At 39.0% G+C, this 25,080-nt stretch overlaps 1 long non-coding RNA gene across 2 annotated transcripts; it reads left to right on the forward strand.

Annotated features, from left to right (window-relative positions):
* The first annotated feature begins 2,080 nt into the window (after nucleotides 1-2,080).
* Nucleotides 2,081-22,669, forward strand: LOC110207706 (uncharacterized). Of its 2 annotated transcripts, XR_002324291.2 has the most exons (6): nucleotides 2,081-2,428; nucleotides 3,953-4,003; nucleotides 5,150-5,180; nucleotides 5,618-5,695; nucleotides 16,560-16,626; nucleotides 19,096-22,669. It is a non-coding gene; the product is annotated as an uncharacterized LOC110207706 (long non-coding RNA). The 2 variants fall into 2 exon arrangements; XR_002324290.2 differs by lacking the exon at nucleotides 5,150-5,180.
* Nucleotides 22,670-25,080: the final 2,411 nt, after the last annotated feature.

A 25,080-nucleotide genomic window follows, 5' to 3' on the forward strand; every position in this document is an offset into this window, starting at 1 on the left:
TCATAATCTGGACAATAAGCGTTCTTCATTCACTTGGCTTTTCCTATATGTACAATTAGGTCCCTCTTTAGACCAATGGTTTCAAACTGAAATGAGGGCCAGTAAAGCATACATAAGTATCCTTGTGAGCTACACATTGACTTAGAAAACCACATATTAACATTATCTATATTTTGTTGATTTTTTTTGTTAAATTTTCCCAATTGTATTTTATTCTGGTTTGAGCCACACTCAGGAGTGTTCTCGGCTGCATTAGCCACTTGCCATGTGTTTATTACCTCCCCTTCAGATGTGTCATGGATTTCCTTTAGGGTCTGGGTGACTCCACAGGGTTCTGGGGCTTAGCACAATATCATCTTCAGACAGGAGCATGTGGAGTACCTTGTCAGCACCAGGGTATCACTTTGACTTAGCTCTGTTCTAGCTCTCCTCTGTGACAGAAGAAAACATCTTGGGTGAGTAAGTATCTCCCTGCCTTAGCAGAGAGTGATGATCAGAGAGTTATCAACACAAACTTATCTTTTACTGTATCTTTCCAAGAATCTTGAATAATGGAGACATATCCATGGGATACACCTGCCTAGATCAGTAGCTCGTAGTCTTAGAGTATTGCACAGAGTACTGAAAGGTTAAATGATTTGCATTAGGGGTCACACAGCTATTCCTTGTCAGAAGCAAGATTCACTGAACCGTCTATATCCTTTGAATCAGTTATACCACTATTTGGTCTGTTTCCCAAGATGATCAGGGGAAAAGGAAAGGAACCCATATGTTCTAAAATATTTATAGCAGCTGTTTTTGTGGTGGCAAGGAAATGGAAATGTCAGGGATGCCCGTGAATTGGGGAATGGCTAAACGAGTTGTGGTATGTGATCATGATGGAATACTTAGAAGAAATGATAAGGTCAATGATTTTAGAAAAACATGGAAGAACTTGCATGAAATAATGAAGAGCGAAACAAGCAGAACCGAGAGAAAGTTGTATACAGTAACAACAATATTGTTTGAAGAACAATTTTGAGTTTTAGATAGATTTCTAATTGGTTCTGTAAGATGTTCTAGTATCACTATAACCCAGAACAATTCAGCCAACAACACATTGTCGGTCTTACACGCTCTGTTTCCCTATCATTCAACAAATATTTATTGAGCATTTATCTGCCAAGAACTACAGTCACTTTGAAAATTATAAATACTCAAATGGACTGCAAAGGACCTATGAAGGAAAATGCTACCCGCCTCCAGAGAAAGAACTGATACATAGAATTATGTGTAGTATGGTTCTATGTATACATAGATACATGCATATTTGTATCTAATAACCATCTCTCGGGTGGGGTGGGGAGGGAGGGAAAACATTAAAGTGCCTAGCAAAGAATAAAAGAAAGGATAGAAGGAAGCATAGAAAGCAGAGCAGCTATAAAAATGAAGTGTACTACCTACACGGTTTAAAAAAAAAAAAGGTAACAGTGTGAAATGTAAATGAATGGTTTTATAGTGAATCTTTTTATGTTGTACTATGTACATGGTAATGTTCTCTTGTTTTGTTATGTTTTTAAGTTAAAAATGAATTTTAAATAAAAAGAAGCAAGATTCAAACCCAGATCTTTCTTACTCTAAGGCTAGCTGTCTATCCATTATGTTGCACTGCTTCTCTAAGTTAGGTCATCTCAGTAGGAGGCTCTTGTGTAGAGATGGTGCTGTAATGAGTGCATGTCAACCTGGGAGAGGAGTGTGGAGAGAATGATTGCAAAATTTATGCAGTCCCTCGAGGTTACTCCCTGGCTATAGTTCCAGCCCTGGTGAAGAGTCAGACTCGGAGGCAGGGGGTCAGGGAAAGAGAAGGAATTGCTGCAAAAGAATCTGAAAACTCTAGAGGACACATTTTAGGAAGGATAGCCCTTGAAGGAAGAAAAACCTCAAGAAAAATAAAAGTGGACCTTACCCAGCAACATCATAACTGCATGAACTCATGCCCGTTTAGTAAAAACAAAAACCAAAAACCCAAGTTGGGTTTTTTCCTTTTCTGATTTCATGAAATTATTGCGCCAATAACATTTCAGTGGAAAATGCTTTGCAATTCCAATTAGATGTCTGAGACAAAGCCAACATCCTTGTCTGGTTTGTAATGAATGTTCTCAACTTGTTATTGCTAACAGATTTTTTAAAAATACTGCAAAAAAGGTGCTTTGTTGCATCAGGGAAATCCAAAGCCCTCAGGCAAGAAGAAAATTGAAGTTGATGGAACATCTTACACCCTGGGAAACTACTAACCAAACAGAAAAATATTGCATACCCTCCTTCAGAATCACCCACGGGGAGTGGTTTCCTTTGCATGGAGATTTGGACACAGAATGTCTAATTTTCATCATGTCTCATGCCAATAAACTAAAAGTCTTGAAGAAGCCGTAATATATGAAGTTGAAAGGTGGGTGTTTTTGTTTTGCAATTAGTTTTACTTAATGAAAAATAATCTCTTAGTTGTTGCATGAATTCCCTAAGGATAAAAAAACCAAACTGCCTTTTCTGTTGTCTTAAACACCCAGTTTCAACTCTGAGCCAATGAACAGTATAACAGAATACTATTGATTCCTCCTGAGTCTTTTAAAAACCCACAAGAGCTTTCACTCTAAATCTGCCTGCCAGAAACAAAATCTGAGAATAGGGATTTTTTGGGCTCCCTTTCTAAATGTTTGTTGACGCCTTTCTTCTATGCTTCCCTCCACCCCACACACACCCTAAAATCACCTTATTGTATACGTGCTGTACATACATACATAAATACGTGTTTATGTATGTGTGTGTGTATGTCTGTATATACGTGTATACATACATATCTATGTTATATTTTGCTTCCCAATATAATGGAAGCTCTTTGGGGAAGGGAATGTTTCATGTTTCTTTGTATCTCCAGGGCCTACCGCAGTTCTTGGCAGATAAATGCTCAATAAATGTTTGTTGAATGATAGGGAAACAGAGCATGCAAGACCTACAATGTGTTGTTGGCTGACTTGTTCTGGGTTATAGTGATACTAGAACACCTTATAGAACCAATTATATGGATCAGCAGTGTGAACTCACCATGTCTGTCAAGAAGTGTCAAATCTCTTGGTGTGTGCAGTGACCAAAAAGAAAATGAGAGGGAACATGGGTGGAGTCTTCAAGTACTTGAAAGACTATATGTGGAAAAAAGGATAGATGTTTTGTTTGGATCCAGAGGGAAGAACCAGGAGAAATGGGTGGAAGTTGAGATTAGGCAGATTTAGATTTTATATATCTGTAAGAAAGGGCAGCTAGGTGGTGCAGTGGATAGAGTGTCAGACCTAGAGTCAGAAAGACTCATCTTCCTGAGTTCAAATCTGGCCTCAGACATTTACTAGCTGTGTGACCCTGGGCAAGTCATTTAACCCCATTTGCCTCAGTTTTCTCATCTGTAAAATGAGCTGGAGAAGAAAATGGCAAACCACTCCAGTATCTTTGTCAATAGAACCCCAAATGGGGTCATGAAGAGTTAGAAATGGCTGAAGCAACAAGAAGAACAAATGTGTCAGACACTGTGTGAAACTCTGGGAATAAAATATACAAAAGTGAGATAATTAAGAAGCTTACATTCTTAATGGAAAAAATGGTACATGTAGGAGAGTGGTGGTCACTTGGGGTTGTAGTAACTGACCTGTACAAACCCAAGTCATCTCCCTCCAGGGCAATGCTTATGCTACTCCTCCACCCTCAGATTTGGGAACCCTTTGGTTTCCATGGCAATCCTGACAGCAACAATGATGCCTTATTTTTGCATAGCATTTTGTACTTACAGCACTTAGCACAATGTCTGGCACGTAGTGGACGCTTAATAAACATTTTTTGAGTGATTTTCATTAGCTATCACTTCATTTGATCCTCATGACAATGCTGTGAGGTAGGTTAAAGAAATACTATAATTTTCCTTTTTCAGATGGGGAAAATGAAACACAGAGATAACAAGAGACCTGCCCCAACTCACATAGTAAGTCTACTGTTCATTCCATCTCACTGCGACATCTCCACTGAAATTTCAGTACATCTGATCTTGAAATGCAGGCTTGGGTTCGGAGTCTCTCTAGCTCAGCCGTCTGTGTCTGTGCTTTGGATCTCTTCTTAAAAGCTACTCATGGGAAAGTGAGCAACAGAAATTAAATGCCACAGGAGTTAAAAAAAAAACGCTATACAAAAGCTAAAAATGAGCCAAAGGGAGGGCTTCAAGCTTCAATTGGTCAGCATAAATAGCAATAGTGTAAAAATATTAAATTACTGTGAAATCAAGGTATTATTTATCTCTAAGTTCTCAATTTCTACCCAGAATTCAGCTCTTATATTTAATTTCTTAGGCAGAAACAGGGTAGAGGAGAAAGAATGCCAGCCTTGGAGTGAAGCAAGGCTGAGGTTGCTCTGACTGGTGACCTTGGGCAAATTCACTTAATCTTCTTAAACCTCAGGTTCCTGATCTGAAAAATGGGGACAAGAATACTTGTCATGTCTTTCTCAAAAGGTTGTTGTCAGGAAGGTGCATTGGAAACCAAAAAGCCCAATGGAAATGGGAATTATTCTATTTGTAAATTAGAATGTATCTAATTTGCTCTTCTGCTCCTTCCCTCATCCCTCTAGACTGTCTGGTTAGGCATTAAGTATAAATTTCTTTTACATAATGACAAAAAGTTGGGGCCTATCGTAGAATTGAGTAAGGATTATGGCTTTCACAGAAGCCATATTTCATGTCTAGATCCAGTGGCTGCCTCCCTGAAATGAAGACCGGCTCTCATCTGACTACAACGAAGGAGACAGACCAGGAGAAGTCAAACCTTGTCTCACTCACAGACAATACTAAGAATGTAATTTCACATGCATAACTTATATTATATTACTTGCCTTTTCAATGGGTGAGGGAAGAGCTGGAGAAAGGGAGAGAATTTGGTACTTCAAAGTTTTTAAAAACTAATGGTAAAAATATATAAATAATCATTGTTTTAAAAAAAAGAAACAGTGTATCATACCCATGCCCCAGAAATCCATTCAAGAGATGTTTCCATGGTTGGCAGTGTGAACCCTATTACTCGGTATAACCATTTTAAAATGTTATCATTGAGATTGTTTTTCACGTTATTTCTTTTCACAGAATGGCAGGGATTGGTTCTCATAAGAGGAAGGTAAAAATTAACCAGGCCCTCCCTTCTAAGTCCCACCTAAAATCCACTTTCTACCAAAGGAAGGACACCTTCCTTAACCCCCCTTAATTCTAGGGCCTTCCCTTGGTTAGTTATTTCCTACTTATCCTATACAGAGCTTGCTTTGCATATGTTTGTCTGCATGTTATCTCTCCCATTAGATCATAAGCTCCTTGAAGGCAGGACTGTCTTTTGCCTCTTTTTGTATACCCAGCATTAGCACAGTGCCTGGGACACAGGTGCTTAATAATTGTTAATTGATTTGTTGAGTGATCACTTCCCATGAATCCTCAACTACATTCTGTTCTAACTACAGGGGAAAACATTGGAGTTGGAGGGAAGAAGATTTTTTCCCCTGGTATGTTAAAGATGATATAAAATGGTCCCATTATTTTTTTCTGTATTTATTTTTCTGTCAGGAGCTATGATTTCATCCTGATGTGGAAATTCCTACCATCAAAGAAGACTGGCAAGGCATCTGAGATTTATAATCTTAGGTAATTGCTTGGAGATACAGAGAAGCTAAATGACTTGCTTATGGTCACACAGACAGCTCTCTATAAAGCTTTGGGTACACTAGGGATACAAGACAAAATGAAAAACTGTCCTTGCCTCTGAGGAGTTTACTTGGCACAGATAGTTGGTATAGTGGTTTAAACCTATAGTCAGGGATTCAATTTGACCTGGGTTCAATTTGACCTCAGACATGTACTAACTGTGTGACTCTAGACAAGTCACTTAACTGAGCAAGTCTGCCTCAGTTTCTTCATCTATAAAATGGTGATAATAATAGCACCTACTCCCTAGGACTGTTGTAAGGATAAAATGAGATAATATTTGTAAAGCTCTTTACAAACTTTGAAACACTATGTAAATGCTAGATGTTGTTGCTATTATTACTATAATACTCTGGAAAACCCAAGTTTTCTTGCCTCCAAGCCACCCCTTATTCACTGTGCCATACTCCTTCTCATGCTTTTCTGTGTATAACTAATAAGAAATGTATCATTTGAGATTATTATAATAAAATTTATAAAAGTATGGTCAGACCATAAGCATTTATTAAGTACTTACTATGTCGAAAGCACTTTACTAAGCACTGGAAATACAAAGAAAGGGGAATATAAGGTCCTTGCCCTCCAAAAGCTCACATGCTAACATAAAAGCATCAGATTTAACAATATTTTTATAGTAATTTAGTTGTCCTCTTCCAATGCAACATTTATTCAACATCAATTTTGTCTGATTGTTGTTGTTATTCAGTAATTTCAGTCATATCTGGCTCTTTGTGACCCCATTTGGGTGTTTCTTGGCAAAGATACCAGAGTGGTTTGCCATTTCCTTCTCCAGCTCATTTTACAGATGATGAAACTGAGGCAATCAGGGTGAAGTAACTTGTCCAGGGTCACGCAGCTGGTAAGTGTCTAAGGCTGGATTTGAACTCAGGAAGATGAGTCTTCCTTACTCCAGGCCCAGCACGATAATTCACTGTACCATCTGGCTGCCCCATATGTCTGATTAGTCTGATTAAAACTTTGGAAAAGTAAATGTCATCTGATACACAGGATCACAGATTTAGAGCTGAAGTCAATAAGTATTTATTAAGCATTTACTATTTGCTAAATGCTGAACATATAAAGAAAGACCAAAAAAGTCCATCCTCTCAAGGTGCCCACAGTCTAATGCGGAAGACAGTATGCAAATAAGTCACATGCAGGATAAAGTGGAGATAATCAAGAGAGGGAAGGATCTAGCATTAACAAGGATCAGAAGAGGCTTCTTGTGGAAAGTGGCATTTTAGCCTCGACTTGAAGGAAACCAGGAGATGGAGATGAGGAGGGAGAAAATTCCAGGCCAACACAGAGTCAGGGAGATGGGAGGTGGATTGTCTTCCAAAAGGAAAAGCAAAAAGATCAGTGTCACTGGACCACAAAGTATGTGGTAAAGAGTTAGATGTAAGAAGCATGGAAAACTAGGAAGGGGCTAGGTACAAAGGGCTTTAAAAGCCAAACAGAGGGATTCCTATTGGATCTTGGAGGTAGGTAATAGGGAGACACTGGAGTTTACTGAACAGGAGGGTGATATGGACAGACCTGTGCCTTAGGAAGAACAATGTAATATAGCTGAGTGAATGATGAATCAGAGGGGAGAGACTTGAGGCAGGGAAACCAGAGTCTTTTACAATAGGTCAGGTGTGAGGTGATGAGGGCCCACATCAGAGTGGCTGCCGTGCCAGAGGAGGGAAAATAAATGAGAGGCGTTATAAAGATAGAATCACCGTGACTTAGCAAAGGATCAGACTTAGCAAAGGTGGGGTGAATGAGTGAGAGGCTGAGGATAACACCAAAGTTTCAATCCTGAGTGACTAGGATGGTGGTTGTGTCCTTGACTATAACATGGAAGTTTGGGGGAAGAGATGAGTTCAGTTATGGCCCTGTTGAGTTTAAGATGTCTACAAGACATCCAAATCGAAATGTCTTAATAGGCAACCAGAGATACAAGACTGGAGCTGAGAATTAGAGCTTGAAAGAGAAATATGGGAACCATGTATACAGAGATAACCATTAAATCCATAGAAGCAAACGTGATCACCAAGCAATATAAAATAGAGGTAGAAGAGAATAGGGCCCAGGACAGAGCTTTGTGATTAATCTACAATTAGTACACATGATCTGGAAGAAGATGCAGCAGGAGAAGTTGCTGTTAGATAGGTAGGAGGAGAACCAGGAGAGAAGAATATCACAAAAACCAAGAGAGAAGAGAATATCCAAAAGGAGATGGTGATCAATAGTGTCAAAGGCTATATATACTGAGACCAAAAAGGTTGAGACAGACAGCTAAAGAGGGGAGATTGGGAACTCTGCATCATACAGAAGTGATAGAGCGGGAGAGCACTGGGGCATAAGGGCAGATGCAGTTGTGTAGGAGATAAACCTTACAGCTGGCTATCATGGTGAGGGTGGGATACCACAACACATCTTCCCCTCCATTGATTGAGTGATTGCATACCGCTTATGATCAGACAATCACACTCCCTAGGTTCAGGTCACCTTAGATACCACTAAGAGAATTATAATAAGGTCTTAAATAGTCCACATATGTATCATGTGCATAGTACAACATTTTATGTTTGTTCTAGAATCAATGAAACTTAGAAGTAAATAAACCATTAGGACAAGATGATATTTACCCAAGAATGTTAAAGGAACTGTGAGAATGTGGAAAATATGATGTCATTGTCCAAAGAAAGAGGCAGCACAATGTTGTTGTTCAGTCATGTCTGACTCTTTGTGACCCCATTTGGGGTTTTCTTGGCAAATATAATGGGGTGGTTTGCCGTTTCTTTCTCCAGCTCATTTTAAGATGAGGAAACTAAGGCAAACAGGATTTAGTGACTTGCCCAGAGTCACACAGTTAGGAAGTGTCTGAGGCTGAATTTGAACTCTGGTCTTCCTAACTCCACACCTGACATTCTATCCACTGTACCACCTGGATGCCTAGTGTGACAGAGTGAAAAGATTTACAGCCAAAGGACCCAGGCTTGAATCCTAGCTCTGCTGGGTAATATTGGACAAAACACTTAACCTCTCTGGGTCTCTTTTTCCTCATCTATAAAATGACAAGGTTGGACTAGATGGCCTTTAAGGTCCATTGTAGCGCTAAACCCTATGATCTTGTTGTGGATTGCCACCATGACCCCCAGGAATACGAAGGTCACAGAAAACTGGCAACTAACGATGGGCCTGCCAAGGCTCTGGAATCTATAAGAAAGAACGGGTTTGTGCACCTAGCTGATGGACTGAATTAATCAATAGATAAATATTGTAAATGAAAATGGGTGAGGCCCACATCCTAGAGGAAAGAGGCATGTAAGTACCCTGGCTCGGCCTCCTTTTCCAGTCTTCCGTGAACTGCATGATGCAGTGACACTGGCCTATTGGCTGTTCTTTGCACCTGACACTCTATCTCCGTATTCTGTGACTTTGCACTGGCCTGGAATGTTCTCTCTCCTTACCACCACCTCTTAGGCTTCCTTCAAAACTCAACTCAGCACACCTTCTGCAGCAGGCCATTCCTGGTCCTTTTAGATTGTCTTCCATTCTCTCTCTCTCTCTCTCTCTGTGCCTCTCTCTTTCTCTGTGTGTGTGTGTGTGTGTGTGTGTGTGTGTGTGTGTGTGTCTCTCTCTCTGTCTCTCTCCCTGTGTCTCCCTGTCTCTCTGTCTCTGTCTCTCTGTCTCTGTCTCTCTCTCTCCAAGCAATATAAAATAGAGGTAGAAGAGAATAGGGCCCAGGACAGAGCTTTGTGATTAATCTACAATTAGTACACATGATCTGGAAGAAGATGCAGCGGGAGAAGGAGCTGTCAGACAGGTAGGAGGAGAACCAGGAGGAAAAAGTATCACAAAACCAAGAGAGAAGAGAATATCCAAAAGGGGATAGTGATCAATGGTGTCAAAGGCTACAGTGAGACCAAATAGGTTGTGTGTGTATATGTGGGTGCATATAGTATTATTATATTAAAATATATACCACATATTATAATTATGATACTTATAAGATATTATATATTACATAGAGAGACAGATATAGATATGTAGATATTTTGTATGTACTTAGTTATTTTAATATTATCTCCCAGATTACAACCTGAGTGTTATAGCCTTTTTTGGGTCCTCAGTACCTAGCATACAATCAGCCCTTATGAAATGTTTGTTGACTGACTTGACTCTCCTTTTGGGGTCCCAAAAGCACCATGTAAACACTAGAGTGCCTACTATGTGCTAAGCACTATGCTAAGCACTGAGGAGGAGTAATTCCTTTTCCCAAAGGTAAATTCAATGGTTCTGCCAGTATACATTCACTTAGCTTCTTCTCTCTTCCTAGGTAGAAAGAATAGGGCTGGATATTGATTAAGCACCTTATGAGTGGAATGAATTAAATGCTTCCCATTTTTTAGTATAAAAGGAGTAGATAGTTTCACAAAAAAACTTTCAAATCATGTCCATAGATGTGCAAAATAGCAAACTGAAGAAGCCCCTCCCTATTCAATCTCACCTAATCCATGGCCTAGACATGAGTTTATATGATGTCTGGCCTAACTTCATTATAAATCTCTGCTCATCTAAATCAACTCCTTTCTTTGGAAGATCCCTAGAATGGTTCTTCCTACTAAGAAACCTCTTGGGGCAGCTAGGTGGCGCAGTGGATAGATCTCCAGAGCCTTGGAGTCAGGAGGACCTGAGTTCAAATTTGACCTCAGACACATTACACTCACTAGCTGCACGACCTTGGGCAAGTCACTTAACCCCAACTGCCTCACCAAAAAGCAAAAAAACAAACAAACAAAGAAATCTCTTTTAACCTAATACCCTACTTTCTCATTCTTAATTTTCTCACATTTCTCCCAATTACTTGCTACTCTGTCATAGCTGTTAACACAGCTCCAAAAACCTAGGACAACCATATCTGTCTTGAATAACTCACAATGCCAGTAGAGAGCAAATCATAGGTCTTTTCCCTACCATGTCATGGCCATACCTGGGCAATCCTTTTCTCTTTCCAAGAGATGTACTACTTGGGAATTCCCTTCTCTTCCAAACTCTTGAATTTGAGTTACTCTTGAAGCAATCTCCAAGGCCGGTAATGTCTAAGAAGTCTTCTTTCTCTGGCTAACAGGTTGGATTTGGGAAATCATACTATCTGTCTGAGGACAGATTTGAACTCAGGTCCTCCTGACTCCAGGAATGAAATTGTCTGTGGTCTCCCATCTTGGGTAATGTGAGCAGGTACATGCAGCACCCCTGTACTTATGCTGCAAGGTAGCCACGAACAGCTCCTAGATGGAAAGACTTATGCATGCACAGGTTCTTCTATGCCCAGGATGCAGGTCTGTTCATCTCTGCTGTTCTCTCAGGATCTAGAACACAAAGTAAAAAAGGAGCCCCAAAGGGCTGAGTAGGTCTTTTGCCTCATTTTTATAGACCAGCACAAAGAGGTGGCTTCTCCTACGAGAGTATGAGACAATCAAATCATCTTGGGAGTAGCCCAAGATGGGGAGTTAACAAGAGGCAACTCCAAACTTACCAATTCATTTTTGGACAGCTCCGGTCACTGAAACTTAATCAAAAGCTATCTTTTGTTATATAATTAAGGTACCAAGGAACATGCCCACACCCTAAAGGGAGAGGTAACAACATTAACAACAACAACAACAACAAATAGCATTTATATAGCATCTTTAGACTTTAAAGTGCCTTGTATACATTATCTCATTCAATCCTAATAACAACTCTGGAAGGTAGGGTCTATTATTAGGCCATTTTACAGATGAGGAAATTGAGGCTCAGAAAGATTAAATTACATGCCCAGAATCACACATTCAGCAATTGACTAAGGCAGAATTTAAACTCAGGTCTTCATGACTCTAACTCCAGCACTCTCCACTCTACAGCCCAAAAGATTCCAAAGCTTCGCTGCCTTAAAAATTCAGGCAGTAGATCAGGAAATAACTTGGATCAGTTCTTCACATCTATTACTCTCAAGGACATTAGAAATTCCTCAAATGTGGGTCTAAGGAGAATTGGTGACCAGACTGCTACAGATCAGCGACAGAGTCCAGAGAAGAATATATATTGCATTCCACAAGAACAATGAATTTTTAAATCCAGGGATTAAATCCTAGTTCTGCTAATTACTATTTTGGGGAATTTGAGTAAGTCACTTAATTTCACACACACACACACACACACACACACACACACACACACACACATACACACACACCTCATGTCTCAGTTTCCATATCTGTAAAACAAAGGCACTGTACTACATTCTCTCTAAGGTTCCTTCCAGGTCAGTAATCTTCTAGTTAGCCCACCTGATGATGTAACAAGATGCTGAAATTTTATTTAAGGAACAGACTTCTTATTGACAACACAGCTTCCTTTGTTCCCAATATCACTGGTTAACGTATGCCCAGCTATGAGAATATCTGTTATGGTAGCTAAGTGTGGACAGGATGAAAAACATTAAGAAAATAAATGAGTATGTAGACTCCAGGATGGTGGGGAACTTCGGACTAGCAAGACTGAAATAAAAAAAGGGAGAGACCTAGAAACCAAGCCAAGTAGTGTCCTCTTATAGATCTCTTTCCACATAGGGAGTTACTTAGGGAATCAATGGGGTCTCTGTGAATAATGGGAATCAAGGTGTTAGGGGCAGGTCTGATGTCAGTACCCTGTTAGTTCAGATTTGATTTTAGGATAAAATGAGACACTTATAAGTCATTGAACAGTTATCAAAAGAGTTAGCAAGGATATGCAACAAAGATAACGGTGGCATTTTGCTTTTATAGACATGCCCCACCTTGTGTCCATATGGAAATATGTTTAGGCAGCTGGGCAGATTGTGGTGACTCGCATGGTCTTCTGACCTTCACCAAATCAGAGAGTCTCCAACTCCATGTGAATGGGACTTCTTTTTAACGCTGTTAGGTGATCAAGAAGCTGTGCCAAGAAAAACAAGGACCAGCAAGGTCCCAGAGACAGCTTTGTTGCCTTTTAGGGAAAACTGACCCTGGTAGATATCGGTTCTACCATGAAGAGCAAGATATTTTGTGAGAGAAAATCTGTTTCCGTTACAATATTAATCCAGATTAGAAAAGATCGTTACTTTTTGAGCTGCCCAACTGAAGTTACTCTCTCTCTCTCTGACCCTATCTTATTTTTAAAAAAAGAAAATGCATCCCAAGGTGATACTATAATATCTCATCATTCAGTATTTTTATTAAGTTTAATTTAATCCATCACTTCCAGACTGCAACCTGTTTAAATTGGATACTGCCTGCATTGTACACAGACAGGTCTAGCCTTGCACGTAGGTTAGACAGTTGCCCATGTAGTATAATTTTTGGTTTTTTGTTTTGTTTTTTGGTGAAGCAGTTGGGGCTAAGTGATTTGCCCAGAGTCACACAGCTAGTGAGTGTTACGTGTCTGAGGACAGATTCGAACTCAGGTCCTCCTGACTCCAGGCCTGGCCCTCTATCCACTGCGCCACCTAGCTGCCTCCATGTAGTACAATTTTGAGAGGGGACTCTACCTGATTTCCAAAATCTCCCTTGCTAGTCTGCAGTTTCCCTGCAATCCCTACCATCAGCATCATTTCTTCAAGGAATATTATTTAAAGACCAAACATTAGGCTATATGGGAGAGGTAACACATTAGCTAGTTAACTCAATTGCAAGGATTTATTTTTCTGACTCACTATTACCCCATGTCATCCTGCCTTGTCCCCTGAGCTTTAGCTCATGCTGTCTCCCTCCAGGAATGGGCTCTCTAGACGTGCCTGCCTTTCCATCAAGACTTAACTTCTCCATGAAACTTTCCAGACTCTTTCTCTCCTCCAGTTTTTCTCATAATACTTTAAAAAGTATACTACATTATAATTTTCGTTACATTTACTTACTTCCACGACCCTGCTAGATTATAGCCTCTTCAAGAGCAAAGACTCATCTATGATGAGTTAGCCCAGTGCAAGTGGAAGAAAATCCTGCATTTGGAGCCTGAAGAAGACTTGAATGAAACCCTAGACCTTGGGCAAGTTATTACAACTCTCTGGGTGCCAGTTTCCCCATCTACAAAATGAGGAGGTTGGGTTAAGTATCTCTAAGGTACCTTCTGGCTCCAAACCATAACATCTTTGTATCCCCAGGGCCTTAATTGTTTATACATTGTGTGATTTCAATGAATGTTTGTTGAATTGAATTTAATATGACTGCCATTACTCACTGTAGCCTAGTAGCTATCAGGATCCTCTGAGAAGAGGTTCTTTAGGGAGACGTTTTGGAAAGGACAAGGGATGAAGCCAGGCTCATGAAGGGTGCTGCCCAGATTGCTGTGGTAAAGAACAGAGAGAAGTAAAGGACAGCACAAGGCTACCAGGTAGGTACTAGTGGAAAGGGTCCTTAAGGACAGCAGGACAAGAAGACCCCAAAGACAAACTTCATCGTTCTGCTTCTGGTCAGCTCTAGGTACATAATTCCCAATTAAAATAAAAAGAATGGTAATTGAATGAGACTTACTTAATTTAATGAGAGTTAATTTAATTTATTGAGTTATCTGACAGTGGAATATAATAATACAAATACATATATTATATAAATATATTATAAAATAATATTAAATAATATTAAAAGTAGCAAAGAATCAATTTCTATTGTCTCTTGATAATGCTGTGTATTTAACAGTTAAATAATAATAATAATAACAATAGCTGCCACACATTGGACCTAGGGTTTGCAGATTGCCATATGTATCTTATTTGACAACAACCCTCCTTAGCAATTTTTTTTAAGCTTGACTTTTCCACTTCGAAAAAGTTCTGATCATGCAATTTGCAGGTCTGAGTCCCTGAGAGAGTGTTACAACAAAGGACAAATGAAGAAATGATGGACTAAAAATATAGACTTGGTCATAAAACTCAAGGAAATTTGTAGTCCCTTAGCAAGATGTTCTAAGTATATGGTTTTCTAAGTTGGAAAATAATCTATTGATTCAACCACTTTATTACAGCAGAAATATTGAAACATTCTGAAAGGCTCTATAAGTACTATTATTTAAGGACCAGATATTTTAACCTTTTATTTGAACCTCACGGAAATAAATATTTTTACCAGGAAGATTATTGCTAAATGTTGAAGGTGGAGTGTTTATATTGGATCCAATCATTCCCATTCTACCCAAGTGACTATACTATTTATTAGCACAAAAATAAGGGAGGAAAAATTTTCCATTGTGAATCTTTCACCTAGGGAAGAATTGTTTCATACTGCTATAGACAGAACAGGGAGGTTTGTGCTGGAAAATTTATTGGCATTCATGAATAGTAGAAACAGGTATGCATAATAAAGAAAGGAAAGTGAAGCAGGGATGGAGGCCCATTATCTGACTGTTTGTTTCATCTAGCCTTTTGTAACCCTCTCTAGTTTCATTTGCATGGCAATCAGGGAGGATCTTGGGAGCTAATTCAATTCAACGCAGCCCCCACAAAGCCCTTTAGGTTTTGTTTTTGTTTTTTGCAAGAAAAAAAAATGAGTTTAGGAGACTCAATTTGCAAGTATAGGTTTAATGAGAATTAAAAGCAAACAGCTAGATGATGCAGAGGATAAGAGAGTCGGGCCTGAAGTTAGCAAGACTCTTCTTCCTGAGTTCAAATTCCTCCTCTGCAAAATGAGGATAATGATAGCTCTTACCTTCCAGGGTTGTTGTGGGGATCAAGTAAGGTAATATATGTCTAGTGTTTTGCAAACCTCAAAGTGCTATATGTATGCTTATTATTATTGTTGTTATTCTTTTATTCTCTGCATGTCTCCCATTGGTAATACTACGATGTGCAAGAATGTGGACATAGGGGGATCTTTTCTTACCATCTTGTTTGCTTTGTCATTTGATTAAATGCCCTTTTTGTTTTATTGTATAATAGAAAGAGCAATGGATTTGGAGGCAGAGGGCCCGAGTTGGAACCATAGTTGTGGCACTTACTGTGGGACCTTAATCAAGTCACTCAACCTTTCTTGGCCTCAGTTTCTTCATCTATAAAATGAAGGGGTTGAAGTAGGTGACCTCTAGATGGCCTTTCCATCTCTTAAATTAATGCTTCTATGAGCTTCTGGTTGGCTTGGGGAAGGATCTCATAGCTTGTGAGTGGCTGTGACTCACAGAGAGTCTCAGACCTGAGGGAGTTTTTCCGTGTGCCCACAGGAAAAGGGGCCTTTATTCCTCCTTTCTCTTCCCTCTTCCCAGATCCCTGCCTCTCTCCTGGCTACATTAGCTCTCCATTGTTGTTTTGCACATACTGTTTCCTTCATTCCTGATTTGAAGAACTGGCTTCATTCATTATTAAGAACTGCAGCAGAAGGTTTTTTTTTTAGGTCACTATTTTCAAAGGATATTGTAACCTCAAAGAACCCATAAATATATTATATATACATACTTTTCACTTCTTTATCAATATTCATAAAATTTTGAATGGCAGTTCTCCTTCATATTGTGCCGTTTACTTCAGTAAAGGCATAACAGATCCCTCCCCTCTCCTTTCCTTGCACCATTACAAAAATTAATAGGTTACATTAAGAGAGCACTCTCTCCAGCTGCAGGCTAGACTTCCCCAGATGTCTGCCTTCTTCAACTTAACCAAAGCATACAAAAACAAACTCATTACTAAAACCCGCTTGTAGATTAATTTTCAGTTCTCTCCCCTGGACATTACAAGTTTTTAATCTGATCATTTGAGGAAATGAAACAGTTTGATGCTAGCTTTTTAATATGTTTTTAATTTTTAATATGTTTTTAATATGTTTGCCAGCATGTGCTTTATGTTTTGAAAACCTGATTTTCCCACAATGCTCTGGCTGGGCCCGTACCTGTAGGAGGTAAGTATTTCCAACAGACTACATTATTTGTTCCAAAATGTTATTTTTCTTATCTGTTCTGTCAATAGGGTGCACAACTAAAGAGAGTAGGAAATATGTGAGTCATGACACAGCGCCATTAAGCAAGGCCTTCAGGGGGTATATTTGATGTACGTTGGAAAAATGGATCTTGAGGAATTAAGAAAAACCCTAACCTCAAAGCTGAACTCAGATCACCTCCAAAACTACAAATAATGATACTACATTTATATGGCATTTTATGGTATACAAAACACTTTCCTTGTAACCACGCTATGAGATAAATATTGTTATTATTGTTGTCATGTCCTACTCTTCATGACCCCATTTGGGGTTTTCTTGGCAAAGATACTAGAATGGTTTGCCATCTCCTTCTCCAGCTCATTTTACAGGTAAAGAAACTGAGACAAACAGAATTAAATGACTTTCCCAGGGTCACATAGCTAGTTAGTACCTGAGGCTGGATTTGAATTCAGAAGGATGAGTCTTCTTGACTCCAGGCTCAGCACACTGTCCACTGTACCCCTAACTGGTTTTGCAAATGCAGAAATGGTGGAGGCTCCATTGGTTGGTTTGACTCTTATGTTCCTGCAGCTAGTATTAGAGCCAAAGTTCTAACCCAGGTTTCCAGATTCCAAGTCTAATGGTCTGTCCATTACACCATACCTTAGAGTAGAAAAATTAAGAGATTCAGAGATTCTAGGATTTGTAGTTATTGGGAGGATTACTAGGTAAAAGGTGAGCTGTGGTATTTTAGGCTAAAAGTAATTTCATTTTGAAACAAAAAATTCCTTTATTCAGGATAGTGAAAACATAAAAGGTTAATGTGTCATTCACTTTGAGCATGCCAAGATAGGTTCTACATTTTTAAAATGCATGTGTGTATGTGTATGTGAGTATGTGTGCATGTGTATAACTTTGGCTGTTCAGGATCCAGTGGGAAAACTAGGGCTTGTAACAAAATATTACATACCCAAACAGATGCTAGATACCTGCCTGTAGGTAGGTTTCAGGAATGCTATACTACTATAAAATATAACAAAACTACACATAAGTCAAATTAATATATTATGTTAATATATAACATCATGTTATATATAATGTGTGTTATTTTCTATATACATATTATATAATACACTGTTCATGTCTTTACAGTAATATAATGTATTAAATTAATATATTTAGGGAGCAGGTATGTGGCCCAATGGATAGAGAACTGGGCCTGCAGTCAGGAAAACCTGAGATCATATCTGGCCTCTGACACTTACCAGCTGAGTGGTCCTGAGCAAGCCACTTAAACTCCATTTTCCTCAGATTCCTCATCTGTAAAATAGGGGTAACAATAGCCCCTACCTCCCAGAATTGTTATGAGGACAAAATGAGATAATAATTGGGAAATGCCTAGTACAATGCCTGGCACATAGTAAGCACTACGTGTTAACTATTATTGTTATATAATGTATACATAAATACAATATAACATATCATATCTTGTACTTGTATAACCTATATCTGATTGCTACCATCTCAGGGTGGGTGGGAGGGGTGGGAAGGAGGGAGGGATAGAATTTGGAACTCAAAACTTAAAAAAAAAAGCAATAAAAACAAATGTTAAAAAAGTTGTTTTAACATATAATTGGGAAAAAATAAAATACATTAAATGTATAATATATCATATCCCTTACATATGTCATATATGTGCATATATATATATATATGTATATATATATATATAAACACTGTCTCCTTTTTTAAAACTCAAAAAATAAAGCATGCTATCTGACATATTTAGTTTTGCTATAATATGTCGTAGTACTGTAGCATTCCTGAAATCTACCTATAGGTAGGTGTCTAGCACCTGTTTGGATATATAATCTTTTATTCATAAGCCCTTGTTTTCCCACTGGATCTTAACCAACCAGAGTTACACACACACATCCACACACCCATATACACATGTCACAGCAAAGTAAAAAAAAAAATTTTTAAGATGCATACAAGATGAGTAACAAAAAAAAAATTTAATTAACAGCAAACAATCCTCCCTTCAACATTTATGGAGAAAAGCTTATCACTTCCCAAGCTGCTAAATCAGCACAGCATTCTATCTCGGGGAACTAGTAAAAGCTCTGTTAACAACATGCCCATCAGATGAAGATAGAAAGCTGTGTCTCAATGCTTGAGATGTTGTCATCTCTCAGACTAGATTGGGGAATCTCTGGGACTCTGAAGTCAAGATTGGAAAGCCAATACTTTTTAGCATAGAGGGGCCAGAGCTTCAAAGGGCTGCCAAAGAAATGCCTTATTGAAGCTAATGCTAACACTGGCAGAAGTGAAGGGTGTACCTCAACATGTATCAGCCTCACTAAGAGGAGGCACAGCCCATGGAAAGCTGTACCCTAGCCCTAGCACCATTTCTTCTCCTAATCTTGTTCTCTTTAAAATCCCCAGGTGGTATCTGCCAGCCACTAGCAAGATTACCTTGATGACCTCATCACCTGCTGAATTGTCATAGAAAAATCTGGGGGATGAATATTTGCCCAAAGAGAACACAGTATCTTCCCAGGCCTGAGTCACACCTCAGTGTGAATCAGGAATTACTGCAATTCTTTTCACATCACATGTTTAAACACACTGCATAACTTTCCAAACCACTATATTCCAAAATAGTTAAGCACTTTAAAAGCAAAGAATCCCAGGCTACCATTCATCATATTTCTAATAAGCCACCTGGCAAAAAAAAAAAAAGAGTGAAAAAAATATAATGTGTTCCCAAGTAAATGTCTGTTATTACACCACAAGGGTCCATTTGGATGTCTCAACGTGGCATGGTGATTACTCTTTGTTCTCAAAGGTTATGTCGCTGAAATTCAAACTCTGCCAGCTCCTCCCATACTGGAAAGGCTTCAAACATGGCACTAGCAAAAGGCTACTTCCTTGCCGAGGACCAGCTTGAAAAAAATACAGAGAGGCTTATTAAGAGTAGGCCAGGCATTTAGCTATTAATTCTTCAGTCATGGCAACCTATGAAACCAAGAAAAATTCAAATGAGTTCTCAGTTCTATGGAATCCATTATGATTCTGCAATAATGCTGGCATGGAAACAGTAAAGGAGGCAAAGGATGTAAAGTGTGAGGGAATCACAGAATTCTTAAACTATTTACTTTCATTTATCAATTGTTCTCTTAATGGTGAGATTCTTGTCCAATGTTCAACACATGAGATATATCACTAGAGGAACTGAACCATATCAATCTTGATATCATCATTACAAATGAAACCAAAAATTTTAAAAAATGTGGTGGCTAAATGGAAGGATGGCCCACAGGTTCTCCTTGGGATGGTAAATTAATGAGTTAGATGGATTAGTTTTATCATGTCCGAAGGCTTTATTTCTTGAGATATTTGTTCATCTCATTTGTCTTGGCAAAAAATAAAAAGCACTCACAAGTCTTTGCAAAAAGACTACTATGAAAATAATTGCACATGTGAACATTTGGAATGAGATAAAGAGATCAAGAAATCCACAAAGAAATTGATACAACTCTCCAAATCAAATCAATATACTCTGATATTCAGTGACTTCAATGTAAAAGTGGACATAGGTGAGGCCAGCAAAAATATATGTTGTTTGAAGTTCTGGAGCAATGAGAGAGAACAAAGATTTGCAGACAACACAGAAGCCTCTTATCAACACATCATGAATAATTTCTATGCGAAAAGAATTGGGAAGCATCTCCAAGTAACATAACAAAAAATGAAACTGATAAAATTTTGACAGGAAATGACATTACTAATATAGAAGTCATTCATGATTCTGCTCTCTGAATGAAGTAAAATGCTGTCTTGTCAGAGCAAAAACAAAAATTAGTGTAAATGTAACGTTCCCCCCCAACTGGAGATGACCAAGCAATTAGAGTATGTACTGGCAGGTCAAGAAAAAATCCCCAGCATACTTTGATCCAGTGACTGAAGAGATTGGAACTCTCTCTCTCTCTCTCTCTCTCTCTCTCTCTCTCTCTCTCTCTCTCTCTCTCTCTCTCTGCATCTGTCTATGTGTCTTTCTATCTGTCTGTCTCCCCACCCCCCCCTCCAAATGGCAGGGGGAGGAGTGTAAGAACTGAAACTCTATTGTATTTTTTTCATTTTATTAAGTATTTCTCAATTACATTTTAATCTGGTTTGGGCGTCACTGAAAAGCGTGGTGGCTTCATGTGGCTCACCATGTGTTTGACCCCCCTGCTCTAAGACGTAGTGGATGTTCATTTAAGTACTAATTCACGTGTGTCAGGGATGAGGGATGTCAACTACAGCCAAGAGAGAAGCTATGTTCTGCAAGATTCACAGATTGTATTACTGCTAGGAGGCATTCCTTGGCATAGAATTAGGGCCTCAGAGCAACAATGGTGATTTTATTGATACACATTTTATAGCTGCCCCAAAGCAGATGGAACCCATGAATCTAGACCAATATCTGGAACTAATGAGCGTGAGGCAGTCCTAGGAGGAATAAGGGTTTGTAAATGAGCTGCAGCAACTTTCTGAAGTTGCCTTGGGCATTTCCCCCCCTTTCCCATTGTTGTTTCCCTTAGTACAAGGTTCAAAAAGTCCTGGACTTAAGAAATGAGTTATGAAAGAGGAAAGCCACCCACAGAAGGGTGGGGACCATAAGGAGGGTACGATTAGCTTTACTTACCAGCCTTTAACCTTCTACTCCATTTACCACTAGAAACATCGCTGCCAATAAAAATAGAATAAAAATGAAGAAAAGGACATGATGTGTAATTAAAACAATTCCAACCTAATCTATTTATGAAAATCATTGACATTGAAAATGGGAAATGGATGGAGGAGAGAACACCAATACTAATAACAATTTCATAGACATTGGCTTTTAATACTCCAACACATCTGTGACCTCATTGATAGGAGTATTTGCGTCAATCCATGGACACTCACCTATCCGATGCAACACTTGTCTGAATCCTCCTATAAATCTTCCATAGGGGCTCCACCCAATATGCAGAGAGCCTTCCTTGAGTCATCCTCATATTGTAAAGATATCATTGGGGCACACAGGCTATCTCACAGGCCACCTTTTTTTTTGTTTTAATTGAAATATTCTTCTAATCGGTATCCCTGTCTCTAGTCTCTTCCATATCCAATCCATCTTCCATTCAAGTCCCAAATGAATAATTTTTAAGCATAGCTCTGATCATATTTACTCCTACCCTCCATAAGCTTCAATGACTCACTATTGTCTCAAGGATAAAATATAGCTTCTTCCGTTTGACATTTAAAGCTGCTTATAGGGGTAGCTAGATGGCGCAGCGGATAGAGCACTGGCCCTGGAGTCAGGAGGACCTGAGTTCAAATCTGGTCTCAGACACATAATACTCACTAGATGCGTGACCCTGGGCAAGTCACTTAACCCCAGTTGCCCGGCCAAAAAAATAAATAAATAGAAACAAATAAAGCTGCTTATAATTTGGCTCCAGCTTACCTTTCCAGGCTGATTATATGTTATTTCCCTTCACATACTCCATGTTCTAGCTAAGGTGGCCTATTTGCTATTCCCTAGACACATCATTCCATGGAAGGCAGGATGGAATAGTGCAAAAAGTATTGTATTCTGAATCAGAGAACCTGAGTTCAAATTCTGGTTCTGCTACTTATCACCTGTATTACTTTGGCCAAGTCACTTGATCTCTTTGGAACTCAGTTTCTCGTGGCTGGACTTGATGCAGTCCTTTCTGCTTCTAAATTCATAGTCTTGCAGTCTTTGCACAAGGTGTCCCCAAAACCTGGAATCTTCTCTCTTCTCTTGGCTGCCTCTTAGACTCCCTAGCTCCCTTTAAGGCTGAACTCAAGGACCACTTCCTTCAAAAGGTCTTTCCTCTCTCCCCTCCTCCATCCGCTGCCACAGTTATTAGTACCTTACCTTCAAATCACTTTCTATTTATTTTGTATGTGTCTTCAGTTTAGTACCTGGCACACAGTTGGTGCTTAATAAATGCTTGTTGATTAATTGACTGATTGAATCATATATTTCTTTGATGATATCCTTTATATTTCTTTTCTTGTATAATAATTTATAATGTACTTCAGTCAATTTCCATCCACCATGTTCCTCCATTACCCTTTGCATCATCATCAATATTACAAAGAAGGAGGAGGAGAAGGAAGGGGAGGGGGAGGGGGAAGGAGAGGGCAGGGGGAAAGTAAGGGAAGGGAAGGGGGAGGTGGAGAAGCAAAAGGAGAAGGAGAAGAGGAAGAAGAAGATGATGATGAAGAAGAAGGAGGAGGAGGAGGAGAAATGCTTAAAATGTTTTATATAGTTCTTTAAGGTTTATAAAACACTTTACAAATATATCTCATTTGATCCTCACAATAACTCTGGAATGTAGGTGCTATTATTATTCCCATTTTACAGATGAGAAACTGAGGTGGACAGAGGCTAAGGGATTTATCCAGGGTCACATAGCTGGTAAGTGTTTAGGCTGACATCAGGTAGAGCTCTCTATCCTCTGCATCACTTAGCAGCCTCTTTTGGTGAGCCTCAACTTCAATTCCTTGGAGACTATAACATTCCTTGACTCTCAACTATGCTATATCTCTGGAAGAACTGCAGTACTAAAAAGATAGTCCTTTGCTTCAGAGAAGAGCCTGGGGTCATTAAACAGCGTGGACATTTTCTGAAGGCAACCCAGGTCACTCTTCTCTTATTATTAAATTCTGGGCTCCACGCATTACCTATTTGACCCAGGGCTTGATGCAACTAACACAAAGTCATACGCAAACAAAACAAATGGAGGACTGTGCCATCATGTGGTATAGTGGAAAGAGCATGGGCTCTGGAGGCAGAGGACCAGGGTTCATAATATGACCACTGATGGCTACTACAGGAGTGAGCTTAGGCAATTCATCACTTAATTGGCCTGGGCCTTAGTTTCTTCACCTGTAAACTTAGAGGAGATGAAATAGATGACATCTGAGGTCCCTCCCAGCTCTATATCTCTGATTCTGTGATCTATAAGAAATTCCTAGTCCATTTGGGTATCTCCATGAAAATAACAAGCATCTTTGGTAAGCATATGTCTTGGCTGCCAAATTTCTCTGCTTCCCAAATAGATTGCATATCTCTTAACTCTTCATTTTCACATTATGGCAATTGGTTTGTGTCATTTAAGTTGTTATAATCAGTGGACATGTCCTTTTATCCAACTCTTTCTAATTTTAGTATCAAAAATTTATTTAAATAAGTCATGTGGAAGGTATTTTAATTGTACACCATCTCTTTCTCTCATTTTGATTCTTTCTGTTTTAAATTAATTTTCATCATTAGTAGGTTAGCAGTCTGATTATATTCAGTCAGACGACTAAAAAATAATTTTCACATCAGTAACAGGTAGTTTCCTATCTCCTAAGAAAAGAATTAATTTTGCTTTTCGTGACATTATCCGGTTCCCACCACATCCAGGTGTCTACAATTTTTTTTTATCAGAGAAAGTTTTCGTGATGTGAGGCTTATATATTTTCTTCAAGTTTTTGGCATCTTTCATTCCTTACTCTTGAATGATAAGTTCCAACATACATAGAAAGAAACATCCATATGTATGAGTCAATATATATGGATGTATCTATCTCTCTGTAGATGCTATCCTTACCCATGTTCACCTTGTATTAAAGTATGAGTCCATTTAATTTGGACAGTGTTATTGAGTTCTTTGTGGAATTTCTCTACTTTCTCTATTTTTCATCTTCTGCAACAGATAATGGCACAGAAACTGCAATTATTTTTATGGTTGCATGTTTGCGAATCATAACTATGACAATATGAGATGACTAAATGTCCTGTGAAATGTGTCATATTGCCTGTGGATGAATAATAAAACCAACTCTGCCAATTCCTTAATTTGCCATTCTTCTCCAGAAATGTCATCCTTCCATTTAGCTGCAACTTCCTTTTGTTTTCTGGTTTCATTTGTAGTTGAGAATGTCAAGATGGATAAAAGTCAGTTCTTTTAGTAGTATGGTTACTCACTGATTATTAGACAAGTACTTCAAAGAACCAGTACTTAAGTATATGCTCCTACCAGGGGTGGGAAACCTATGGCCTTGAGGTTACATGTGGCCCTCTAGGTCCTCAAGTGCAGCCCAATGGGGTGGAGAACCTCAGGCCTCAAGGCCACAGATGGCCCTCTAGGTCATCAAGAGTGCCTTTTGATTGAATCTGTTTGGATTCAGCCACACTTGAGCACCTAGAGGGCCACATGTAGCCTCGAGACTACAGGCTCCCCACCCCACCTAGAAAATCTCAAAACTGATTATTAGCATCTTCTGCCCCCATTTCCTACTATTCTTTCTCCATCACTGATGAAGCAGCGGGAAATAAAGAAGTTTAATATAAATCATTTAAAATTTTTTTATTATGTT

The sequence above is a fragment of the Phascolarctos cinereus genome, unplaced genomic scaffold (assembly GCF_003287225.1).
Source record: "Phascolarctos cinereus isolate Bilbo 61053 unplaced genomic scaffold, phaCin_HiC Scaffold_2;HRSCAF=192, whole genome shotgun sequence".
Lineage (NCBI taxonomy): Eukaryota > Metazoa > Chordata > Mammalia > Diprotodontia > Phascolarctidae > Phascolarctos > Phascolarctos cinereus.